The sequence below is a fragment of the Petaurus breviceps genome, unplaced genomic scaffold (assembly GCF_028583685.1).
Source record: "Petaurus breviceps papuanus isolate PSGF00001 unplaced genomic scaffold, PetGlider_PUasm1.0 183, whole genome shotgun sequence".
Taxonomy (NCBI): domain Eukaryota; kingdom Metazoa; phylum Chordata; class Mammalia; order Diprotodontia; family Petauridae; genus Petaurus; species Petaurus breviceps.
This window is the reverse complement of record NW_027185791.1, coordinates 4,417,032-4,427,727: the sequence shown is the minus strand read 5'-3', so window position 1 is coordinate 4,427,727 and position 10,696 is coordinate 4,417,032. Positions and strand designations below refer to the sequence as shown.

The following is a 10,696-nucleotide window of genomic DNA, read 5'->3' as shown; positions in this document are numbered from 1 at the left end:
GCTCTGGCTCCCATCACCTACAATCCATGTAAAAGGTGACTCTGAACAAACTTTGGAGCTACAGAACTCACACAATGACAGAGAGAAGCTAACCTCCCACTGAAGAAAGCCCAGCAGCAAGGGGCCAGTGCCGCATACTGGGAGCAGATCTGGCCCCGCCCTGTGAGAGCCAGAGGTTTTAGCCTCAGGGAGGCCTGACCAGCCACTGCGGGAGGCAATTCAGATCACTAGCAGCTGTGGCAGTTTCCGGAATTATCAACCCATAGAGGCAAAGTGAGAGGTCAGTGTAGACTAAGGGAACAGGGAGTTTGGGAGGGCAATCTGGTCTTTGCCCCTGGAGTGAGAAGAAGCCGAGACTCCACAGCTGTGCTGCTTCAGAGCTCCTGGCCTGCAGAGTGTAGGAGGACCAAGCACCAGTCTGAGGGGTCATCGCTCTTGCTCTGACCTGCTTAGTTATGGATTGAGGTCTAGGGTGGAGGTCCTGGGTGTGGGTGTCCAGCTTGCCAGAGCAGGTTGAGGCTTCAGAGAGGGCACCCAATTAAAAGCTCCAGCAGCTGAGAAAACCCTAGCAATTGGAATGAAGCTCCCCTATCTGGTAGCAGAGTCCTACTGTGGCAAAAAGCTCAAAAGTCAAGCAATTGAGTGGCAACCTGAGCAAGCAAAGGAAGCAAAATAAACAGAGCAACTCAACTTTACACTCCTATTTTGGGGACAAAAAGGATCAAAGCATGGAACAGGAGGAAGAGAGCAAAGTCAGAACTCCAGCACCAAAAGCTTCCAAGAAAAATATGAATTGGTTACAGGCCATAGAGGAGCTTAAAAATGATTTTTAAAACCAAATAAGAGAAGAGGAGGAAAAATTGGGAAGAGAAATGAGGATGCAAGAAAATTATGAAATGAGAATCAACAACCTGACTGAAGAAAATAGCACCTTAAAAATAGACTAACTCAGGTGGCAAAAGAGGCTCAAAAGGGCAATGAGGAGAAGAATGCCTTAAAAAGCTGAATTTGCCAGATGGAAAAAGAATCTCAAAAGCTCACTGAGGAGAATCATTGCTTCAGAATTAAATTGGAGCAAATGGAAGCTAATGACTTCATGAGAAAGCAAGATACTATTAAACAGATCCAAACAAATGAAAAAATAGAAGACAATGTGAAATATCTCATGGGAAAAACCACTGACCTGGAAAATAGATCCAGGAGAGATAATTTAAAAATTATTGGACTACCTGAAATCCATAATCAAAAAAAGAACCTAGAAATCATCCTTCAAGAAATTCTCAAGGAAAATTGCCCTGATGTTTTAGAACCAGAGGGCAAAATAGAGGTTGAAAGAATCTACCTATCACCTCCTGAAAAAGATTGCAAAAATAAAACTACTAGGAATATTATAGCCAGGTTCCAGAGTTCCCAGATCAAGGAAAAAATATTACAAGCAGTCAGGAAGAAATAATTTGAATACTATGGAAACACAATCAGGATAACACAGTATCTGGCAGCTTCTACACTGAGGGAACAAAGGGCTTGGAATATGATATTCTGGAGGTCAAAGAAGCTGGGATTAAAGCCAAGAATCACCTACCCAGCAAAACTGAGTATCATGTTTCAGGGAAAATATGGTAATTCAGTAGAATAGAGGACTTTCAAGCATTATTGATGAAAAAATCAGAGTTGAATAGAAAATATGACATTCAGATACAAGAAGCATGAGAAGGTAAACAGGGAAAATAAATCATAAGAAACTTATCAAAGTTGAACTATTTATATTCCTAGATGGAAAAACGATAATTATAACTTATGAACTTTTCTCAGTATGAGAATAGTTGAAGGGAATAGAAATGTGTGTGTATATTTATATGTATTCATACATATATATGTCTACATAGGAGGGTATATGGATGTATGAATATATATGTGAGTGTGTGTATATATGTCTACAGATGTACATAGACAGAGAGAACAGGACCGATTGAATAGGAAGGGATGACACTTAAAAGGTGAAATTCAGAGGTGAGAGAGGAATATAATGAGAGGAGATGGGGAGAGACAGAAAGAGGTAAATTATCTCATATAGAAGAGGCAAGGGAAAACTTTTACAATGGAGGGGAAGAACAGGAAGGCAAAAGGGAATGAGTCAACCTTATTCTCATTGAATTTGACTTAGGGAGGGAATGACATACACACTAATTAGGGTATCTCACCCTACAGGAGAGTAGGGGGGAAGGGAATGAGAGGGGGATAATGGAAGAGAGGGAAGGCTGGGGGGAAGGGAAGTTGGAAGCACCCACTTTTAAAAAGGGACAGGATCAAAGTAGAGAATAGAACAAGTCAGGGGTGCGATAGGATCGAGGGAAATATAGTCAGTTTTTCACAATATATCCACTATGGAAACGTTTTGCTTAGCTACACATGTCAACCTATATTGAATTGCTTATCTTCTCAGTAAGGGTGGGTGACAAGGGAGGAAGGGAAAGAATCTGGAATTCAAAGATTTAAAATCAAATGTTTAAACATACACACACACGTATGCTATTGTTACTATTACTTTACATCCAACTGGGAAATAAGATATACAGGCACTGGGGCATAGAGATCCACTGTACCCTACTGGAAAGTTAGAGGGGGGAGGGGGAAGATATGGGAGAGAGCAGATTGGGGGAGGGCATATGGAGTGGGATTGCTATTTTGGGGTGGTGGGTAGGGGGAAAATGGGGAGAAAAATTGTAACTCAAAATCTTGTGGAAATGAATGATGTAAACTAAAAAATTAAAAAGAGAGGAAAAAAAGTTACTTTAGATATCTAATTCTTTTTCTCTTTTTTCTTTCTTTTTTTTCTTCTCAGTTAACTGACTCAAAATCCTTCCTCTTTGCCTCCTTTCCAACTTTTTTTTTTTGATCGTGATATCTTCTGATGATATGATTTATGTTTTGTCTGTGTAGATTTGGGACAATTGTGATTTTGCTTATATGCCTAGATTTGTTTGAGAACAAACTACGGAGGGGTTCAAATGGGAAGAAAAAAGTGGTTTAGCAATCTCAATCTCATTTTAATTCTATTTCACGTATATAAAGGCATGTCCCTTTCAGACCTTGGAAAGTTTATCATAGGGGGCAAGGACAGATATGATGTCAGTCTTTGAGTAGCTGATTCACAAGACGAGGAAAATCTGCAGCATCTAAAAAATGCTTTCTTGGGACTCTCACTGAGATGAAATTATCAGCATGATATTTCTTCTATGACAAACTCAATCTTACAGAAGTAACATCTAATTCACAATTTAATGAGAAAAGTAAGGAAGATAACAAACAAAACAAACAGATCCATAGCAACAATCTACAGGATTTTTTCACCCAGCTTTTTATTTTTGAAGGGGTATGAAGAATATAAGATCAGATATTCCATCCCTGGGGTATCTCAGAGTAAGTTTGTGGAAGGTTAGCTTACAGCATCTCAGAATCTCTGGTTGTTGATCTGACTATACATGTTGACAGAGGTATAACAGTTAGCACTTATGAGTACACAGAGTCTGTGCATTGGTAAACCAACAAAAAGTCTAGGGTTATGTGATTTTGAAGAACTATTGATTAGGCTATTGATGTTAGTTTATAGTGCATCAAAATTTTAAAGGAAGATATCCATACAATTCTTAATGGATTTGAATAGGTTTTGAATGCCGTGGGTACATGTTCTTGTACCAAAGAAAAGAAATAATTCCAAAGCCTATTTTAACCTTGATTGATTTAGCATTTTAGCCTTTGCATGGTGTTCAAATTAGAAAGTTGTTGAATTTTAACCTGAAGCCATGTGACCCTAGGCAAATCACTTAATTCTATTTGTCTCAGTTCCCTCATCTGTAAAATAAGCTTGAGAAGAAAATGGTGATATCATGAAGAGTCAGACATGACAGACATAGATTTCAATCTAAAGTCTGAGATACCCTGGGTAAGTCACAACCTCTCTAGGCTTCAGTTTCCTCATCTGTAAAATGGATGTCTAGATGGCTGCTGAGGTCCCTTCTGGTTCTGTATCTATGATTTATATTAGATATAAACCAGAGGTTCAAGTATTAGTCCAGGATCAAGGCAAGGTCTTTTATTCCTTTTGTTCACATACCCAAAATAGAATAGGCTCATTTAAAGAATAGAAAAACGGCGAGATGCTTGTGTATGTTTGGTAAGATTGAGGATACTTTGAAGTAAATTAACCAAAGAGAAAACTGAAAGGCCTGCACCCACAAGCTTTGCAGCATAAAGAGAGACACCATCCTGGGAGACATGAGGGATGAATGTCAGAACATCTCTTCATTCACCATCTTTTATCATTTCTTCTTGTGGGGTAACAGTCCATCACATTCATTCTTGTATCACAACTTGTTTAGTACATGGGGTCCCTTTTATCACTGTCTAGCAATGGGATCTATTGGTTAAAGGGTGTGGATATTTTAGCCACTTCTTAGAACAACTCCAAATTGCTTTACAGAATGACTGGACCAATGCAAAGCTCCACCAACAGTGTCAACTATTATAACTGTAATCTTACATCATACCTGATCTTTTCCGATTCAGGCTTAAATTGGGGGAATATTTAGTAGTAATCCATCTATTTCAACTCATTCCCCCCAACCCAGTTAAAAGAAACTACAACTTAGAATTATTAAATTAATTCTGGTTTAGGTCTTCATTTACCCAATGTACTAATGAACTTAGGCATGAAGCATCGAAACAAACAAAACATTTAATTGGAGCAAAAGGGAATAATAAAACAACAGAATCAAGAGAAATAATAGACAACAGTATTAATCATATTCCTGAATAAACAAAATATTCTTCTATTTCTTCCCTCTCATAGTTTAGGAATTAAGCTCCCCCAAACATGCCTGTTTTGATAAGGTGAGGTATAAGGAAGTTTCTCTATAACCAGAACGAGAAGGTTAAAACCTTCAGTGAAGATAGCCTTGCTACCATTGCTGGAAAAATTAGTCAAGCTAAAACCTACTGTTATTTATTTATTACTCACCTGGCTACTGCTATTCTATAGTAAAGCTTCTGCTAAGTTACCATGAGTAGGCATGACCGAAGTCATTTAACTATGCTTACAAGATCACCTACAAATTTATGTCTTCTAATCTCAACTGGACCCATCATCACAGCAAAACAATCTTTTTACTCCTCCTAAACTGATTCCAACCTGTAGAGTTTCTCTAATTTCTATTTGCTGTTTTTTTTTCGATGGGTTTATATGCAATTTGTGATTGTCTTTGTGTAATCAGCATTTGGTGAAAAGGAACCAAGCTGGATGGCTCTTTTCCTATCCACTCCCACCCTCTGTTTTCAGGACCTTATCTCATACTTAATGAGAAAAAAATTAAGGCTCTTCACTCTAAGCTCCCTTTTTTTAATTTTTTTCATCTCATACTCCTTTGACATCTTACCTTGCTATCTCATTCTTGCTTCAGACTCTGATAAAAAAAAAAAGTAGTCCTTTTACTTACCAGGGTCAAATGCTTTACATGTAGACTTGATCCTATCTCATTCTATCTTGTCCAGAAGATTGCCACCATTTTCATCGCCCTCCTCTCTCTACTAGTCAATCTTTCTTTGTCTATTGGCTCTTTCCCTAATGTTGACAAATAACCCCATATTTCTCCCACCCATTAAAAAAATGAATTTACTGGCTCCTATGACTACTTCTAGCCATTATGCTAAATCTTTCCTTATTTTCTCAGCAAAAGTCCTAGAAAAAGCTATCTATACTCATTGTCTCCACTTCCTCTAGTTTCATTCTTTTTTTAATCTGGCTTCTCACCTTATCACTCAGCTGAAACTACTCTCTCCCTCTTTGTCTAACTGCCAAATGCACTGGTCATTACTCAATACTAATTGTCTTGATCTTTCTACAGCACTTGACACTTTTGATGACCCTCTCCCTTTTTTCCGGGTCTTCTAGACACTACTTTCTCTTAGTTCTCCCACCTGTCTAATCACTCTTTTCAGTCTCTTTTGATGGATTAATATTCATCATTCTAACTATGGGTATACCCCCAAAGACTTCATCCTTCACACTGTTTGCTCACTACACTGTTATTTAGTGACCTTATCAATTCTCATAGTTCCAGCTATCATTTCAATGCAGATGAATCCAAGATCTATATATCCAACCTTTTAATCCAGAGTTTAGTCTAGCATCACCAATTAGATGCTGAATATCTTGAACTAAATAACCCATAGGTATCTCAAACTCAATAGGTCCAAAATAGAATTCATAAGTTTTCCCCCAAACCTCACTTTCTTCAGAACTTCCCTGTTACATTTGAGAGCACCATCATCCTTCCAGTCACTCTGGACAGCAACTTTAACCTCACTAACTTTTTACCATATTTTACATCCTATCACTTCTCTCTGTTCACATAGTGTAGTTCATCCACAATCTGTAGTATTGCAATAATCTTCTAATTGGTCCCTCTACCTAAAGTCTCTCTCCATTCCAAACCTTCCTACACACATTGACCAAAGTGCCCATGCCTCTCCTCCCAACACAGTAAATGCCAGTGGCTCCCTATTAACTCTTTGAGCATCTAAAGTTCATTGCACACTAGCCCCCTCCTATCTTTCTAGTCTTTTAAAATATGCCCTCTCCACTCCACACTACCATACTGGCTTCCTTGCATTCTTCATGCATGACACTTGGTTTCCCATCTCTGTGCTTTTACATTGTCTGTCCTCATGTCTAAGATTCTCTTCCTCTTCCTTTCCAACCTCTTGGAATCCCTAGTTTCCTTCAAGTCTCTGCTCAAGTGCTACTACCATCAACATGAGACCCTTCCTGGTCCCGTGGCTTCCAGTGCCTTCCCTTCCAAAGTTACTTGTTTCTACTTTACATATGTTTTGTATATACCTATATATGTATATGTTGTCTTCCCTGTTAAAATGTAAAGGGAAGAATGATTCTGCTTTGCTCTCTGTATCTCTAGCATATAGAATAATACCTGGCATATAGTAGGGGCTTAATAAATACTTGATTGTTTGATTGAATGCATTAAGGACACACTTCCTGAGTTCCTTAATCCCTTCTGGCCTTCCAGCAATATTTCAGTGGAACACAGATGAGAGAGATGTTTTCTAGGCTGGAGTTCCCACTGTCAAATCTTTGTATTTGCATTTTTATAGTCCTCTATCTCCTAAAGGGTTGTAAAATCCAAGTCTGACACTAATCCAAAGGGTCAGTGAACATCTATGAACAAGAAGGAGACAACTGGGGGTTGGGGGCAGAGGGAGACAAAAGCAACTAAAATGGGAGTGGAAACAAACACAGTGTTCTCTAAATATTTAGATACACACAAAGCTGTTCATTACAGCTTTAAATTCATTTCCCCCACTGAGTTCCTATTTTATCAGATGGAACTTTTCAGTTCCCCTTTTAAGCCAGCAGAGGGAGATATTGTCCTTCATTGAGGAACAGTAGCCTGTTTTTCACTGAAATACTAGAAGCCAATATCCTGGTCTTTTAAGAAATGTTCTTAGAGCAAGGGAGGAAGGTTGATGTAGTGGCAAAGACATTGAATTGGAAGTAAGAAAGCTTCAGTTGTAGTCTTGGCTAGGCTACTAATTAGCTATGTGACCCTGGGTCTCATTTAACCTTATTTTTCTGGGTTCCAGTTTCTTCATTAATAAAATGAGGAGGTTACTAAAGAAAAATGGCTATTTATGCAAAAATGTTCATGGCAGAATTATTTAAAATAACAAAACTAGATGGAAAATAACCCAAATATACAATATATAGGACCATACGAGCCAATTATAATATTAACACAAAGATTAAATACTATAGTGGTATTTTTTAAGTATGTGGGTACAGATGTGTGTGTGTTATAACATTAAATGAAAAAAGTAGGGCATATACTAATATATTTACACTGATTTCAACTGTGTAGAAATGTATGTCTGTATTTTTTAAAAGACGGTAATTTGAAGCAACATAGATAAAGGTGGATATATATTAGGTGTGTTCTCCTGTAAAATTCTTTATTATTTATTAAAATAATTGTTCTCTTCAATCCCTTCCTGTTCTAAAATTCTGTTATTCAAATATATTTTCTTTGGAAATTGGATGAGGAATAAATGACTGTGGGTATTTTTAAATGATTGGAATTAGATGGTTGTTAACTGAAAATGGGTTGCAAATGCAGAAGAGAGTGAAGTTAGGTTTCAGAATTGTATTTCGGTGCATGTTTGTTCTATAAGCTTCAGAAATGGCAACTTATTTTTCTTTAGCTCCTTTATCTTTCATTTCTCTATGTTTATTTTTCTCTCTATGTATTTCTTAGAAGAATCTTTCAAAGACTTATGGGGGATTCATGAACTACCTTTCTGATTTGGCACTGTGTCTAAGGAAAATCATTTAAATCAAGGACTATTCAAAGTCTGAAAAAGACATTGTTGAGGAAAACCATAGAATTTGAACTCATATTGCCTTTGCATTCCAATGAATGTGACCAGAAAGCAAGTAAAATGTTTTTCTTGTGACATTATCTTGACTAATGACTGCCTATATAGTTGATTCACAACTGGACAATAGCCAGGACTTTTCTCTAGCTTTCTGATCTCCTATCTCCAGTTCTTTCTCCCACCTCCCACCCCATTTCTTGCTACCTTTTTGACACCTGAAGTCCACTCCCCAAAGATATCAGAGTATCTCCTTTTTAATTGAGATACAGTAATGTCAGGAGCTATTATGGCATTAGGAATCTGGTCCAAGTAAAAAATCAGGGACTGAAGTAGATGGAATTCTCTCTTCTGTGCCCAGAAAGGCAATATTATATACCCTATCCCAGACCCAGAGACTCACTTAATTTTTATTTTCTAAATGATCTTCCATTTTCTTTTCAGCCCATCATTAATTCCCCAAATCAAGACATCATTTTTCAGAATGATACTATATTTTTTGGGTCAAGGCCACCTTCCCTTCTTCTAATGTCTACTCCTCTCCATTTCCTCTCCAAAGACAAACAAAAGTTTCCAGGATTCATGGCTACAAACTACTCGAAGGTGGGGACTATTATTTTTTAATCTCCCTAAGTGCCTACTGTATCCTGGACACAGTAGGTGCATAATAAGTGTTTGGCGAAGAAATGAATAGAAGCAGGAGAGAAAAGCAGTCAAAACCAGGCAAATTCAGTGAATTCATTCTTCCCTCTTTTCTTCACAAGTCCTTTTACTTCCTTCTGTACTGCATAAGAAAATATACTTTGTCAAGTAGTATGTACTCTACTTTCCAAGTGGACCCACATCTCAAGGAAAAATCAGTCCTTTGGGTAAAAAGTTGAGATGTTTCCATATTTTGCCACTTAGTCATTCACATTGCAGAAAGATAGAATTTTCCCAAACCTTTAATATTCCAAATGTATCAGAAAGCAAAGTTTATTATATTCTGAAAGTGATTCTTGACATGAGCAAGTTGTTAGTTTAGTAATAATATAGCTAGCAAAGTATTCCATAGTTAATATAGTGCCCCTAAAGGGAACAATTGGGAAAAATAAATAGCACTTATTAAATAGAGGGAGAGGGTTTGAACAACAAGCACAGCCCACCTCCTACACATTCTATGCATTTTTAAAGGCACAAAAATTTTTGCCAAGGCACCTTCGATTTGCTCACTTTCACAAAAAGTTATGTATAATGATGCAAAAGATGCAACAAAGGGAACTGATTGGGTTATTTTCTCTGCTGGAGTGTCATATGTAGTGAATTTCATTTGTATCATTAATTTCATGAATTCCAACACTATGCATTTGCAAGAGAAATGCAAAAACATAAACATCTTAATGATAATTATACTTTCCTCTCTAGAGTTTGTAGAAACTCCCATAACCTATCATATGGTTTAGCATAAAGAGCTTTTCTAGATCACGGAATATTAGAGCTGTATGGAAGAACTCAACTCTATCACTTTATATGGGATTCATAGAGATGATGAAATGATAGTTTACATTTCACAGAATCCTAATATTTACAGCATCTCCAAGAAGCGATTTATTCAGACATCACATGAAAATCTACAATGAAGGGAGATCTCCTACCTCTAAAGACAGCCCATTCCACATTTGAATAACTTTTGCTTATTTAGTGTAGGACCTACAAATCACAGGTAGCATGTGATCAAAGGTCCAATTTGGCCTAGCCCATCTGGAGAGAAACTTTTTTTCTTCCTTTAGGGGTTGGGAGAATGGGGAGTGTGAAGTAAGAGCCGTGAAAGCTCTGCTGCCAGCCTACATGGGGAGGTAGGGACAGAAAAGGTACAGGACTGCCAAGACCAGGTAATCTCTCCTTTCTAAAAGAACAATCAAACTATACTTAGATATAATTCTATCTATCCCTGAAACCTCAAATATCTCTAGTACAGGGGTATGAGTCTAGGTTTAGAAGGAAAACTATTTTCCAGATTACTCTTAAGCAGGAAGTTAGACATTAGCTAACACTTTCTAGCTTAGACCTTTTCCACTAAAAGATGGTTAAGAGCATCATGAATAGTAAATAATGAGACAGCTCATTTATCCAAGCAAAAGAGAAGTTGAAGAAATTCTACAGACTAGAATGTACAAAAAATTAACAAAAGTAAATGAGCTCTTTAATTGGGAGCAAGTTAAGATCTCAGGTTAAACTAGGAGAGAAAGAATGGATTCAGCTAGGTGGGGTCTAC

General features: G+C 37.5%; 1 protein-coding gene across 1 annotated transcript in view; it reads left to right on the top strand.

The window, feature by feature from the left end:
• Positions 1 to 4,383: 4,383 nt before the first annotated feature.
• SNX2 (sorting nexin 2) overlaps positions 4,384 to 10,696 on the top strand; it is a 370,668-nt gene continuing 364,355 nt past the window's right edge. The window contains exon 1 of the mRNA XM_069087818.1: positions 4,384 to 4,388. The gene's annotated coding sequence lies outside the window, so the exon portion shown is untranslated. The remainder of the gene's footprint in view (positions 4,389 to 10,696) is intronic.